Source organism: Frieseomelitta varia, unplaced genomic scaffold (assembly GCF_011392965.1).
Source record: "Frieseomelitta varia isolate USP_RPSP 00005682 unplaced genomic scaffold, Fvar_1.2 scaffold_89, whole genome shotgun sequence".
NCBI lineage: Eukaryota > Metazoa > Arthropoda > Insecta > Hymenoptera > Apidae > Frieseomelitta > Frieseomelitta varia.
The window spans coordinates 58,851-60,887 of record NW_025110689.1 but is presented as its reverse complement, the minus strand read 5'-3'; the positions used below and the strand labels follow the sequence as shown (position 1 = coordinate 60,887).

General features: G+C 36.1%; 1 long non-coding RNA gene across 1 annotated transcript in view; it reads right to left on the bottom strand.

Annotated features, from left to right (window-relative positions):
• Positions 1-247: 247 nt before the first annotated feature.
• The window catches only part of LOC122537153, a 3,450-nt gene continuing 1,660 nt past the window's right edge, over positions 248-2,037 (bottom strand). The window contains exon 4 of the long non-coding RNA XR_006308557.1: positions 248-311. This is a non-coding gene — a long non-coding RNA (uncharacterized LOC122537153). The remainder of the gene's footprint in view (positions 312-2,037) is intronic.

Sequence of the window (2,037 nt, the reverse complement as noted above, 5' to 3'; positions counted from 1 at the left end):
GACAATTGAATATAGGTATCAAATTATAAATTATTTTTATAGATGAAATATCCTAATTATGAACCTAAACATCAGTTTGCACAATTTGTTATACAATCTATAATCAGTACCACTCACAACTACAAACAAACATATAAATATAGTAAAGTACAGACATTTTATGAAAGGGTATGTAGTTTGGTCTCATTGAATTTCCTCAAAAAAATTAAAAAAAAAAATAAAATTTATGAAACATTATATAGAATATAGCTCTCGTGTCTTGTCATTCCAAATCCTTCGATGCTTCCACTATTTAGTAAATCTGTAACAGACTTATATACGATATTATTAATAAAAAAATATCAAAAGCAATCGTAATATTCTATGTTCCAGTGGAAAAATTTGGGCATTTCATGAACGCAACACTACTTGAAAAACCGTGATCTTTCCTGAGCGGAATGCTAATTAGAAAAATAATTGCGATAAATGAATGTCGCAACATTAATTATTAAAATGAATTCAATAAAAATGATTAATCTTTATATGAAGAAAAAGTATTCTTGACTTCTATTATTCGCGATAGGTCATAATTACAAAACTGATGAAAAATTAATATTATCTCTAACATAGTTTCAAATATAAAAAAAATATATAGAATTTCAATATTATCTTTCAGAAATTGTAGCAATTAGTAATTAAAAACTTTTAAAAATAATCACTATGTGCAATGATAATTCATGATGCTAAAACAAGAATTATCATTATACCGCAACTCTAATTCAAACCGAACTTAACATTCCTCCGCAACTCTAATTGAAACGCGAAATTCAACTACTTCGTAACTATAGTTTAACTTAACGTTAATTATTCGCAACACTAATAAGATAGCCCGATTTGCCCAATATAGTGCTGGCCCGGACTGTCCATCAATCAAAACGTACAACTACTACTACTACTACAAGTAACTAAAAGCGAGCATAATGATGAAATAGTAACAAGAATGATTTGCTATGCTTTAAATGGATTTTCCATCCAGAGGATAACAAGCCATTGATAGTTGCCCTCTTCAATGGCAATTTGCCGGGCCTCTTCGGCTAATAGCCTCTTCTTGCTTCGGGCGCCATGCCCGCTGAAACTTAAATCTAGGCTCGAGTCTTTCTAATCGCAAAACAAAAAATAACCTACAAAGATGAAATAAAAAGGTAAATCGCGGAAGCTGATACAGTTACAAATGGACGACTATCGATCACAGTGATCGTTGTCCGTTCCTATGTGCGTGCTCGAGCAAACGCGAAATTTGGGAAATCAATAGGTGAAACCAGAGGCAAGTGATACATTCCACTCGTACCAGCTCTATCATTGATTTTTCAAATTGCGTTTTCTGAAACAGGTTGAATGCGCGAAAACGACCGTGCTCAATCGACCGACGACTACGTCAACCTGCTCAGTCCTACCTACTTATAATTAATACACACTCATACCAGAAACTACCTGCCTATCAAACCCCCCTCCCGCTATATTATATCGAAAGAATGGCAAAACACAGGCATACCAACACACTCATTCCGCGGTTCTCACACATACGCTCGGGCGCAAGACCTACACTAGGGAGAACGTCCCGGGACGCCTCCGACACCCGAGTTTAACATACAACTTTCACACTTTAATTTACGTACCATTTTCCTGAAATCGACTGACGATAGCTAGTGACCATTGCGTGAAACGGGATAAAAGTACGTTTCTAACACGCATGTGTTTTAAGAGTATGACGTTACATCGATATACGAGCATGATACCATTGTCATGATCTGAATATTACTTTTAAATTGGTACTGAAATTGTGTACTAATAAGAGTCGAAACGACGCAAATCCACAGCCTAACCACACACACACACACAATGTGGAGAATACGTCGTGCACGGTGTACTAATCATCGTCAATCGCTGAGAAATTATTAAGCTTATAAACTAGGGTCATCATGCCCATTGCCTTTCCCCCACCCAAGTAGCACCTGGGCACGTGAGTGAGGTCCTGGCATGAGCACGGAAAGGGTTAAA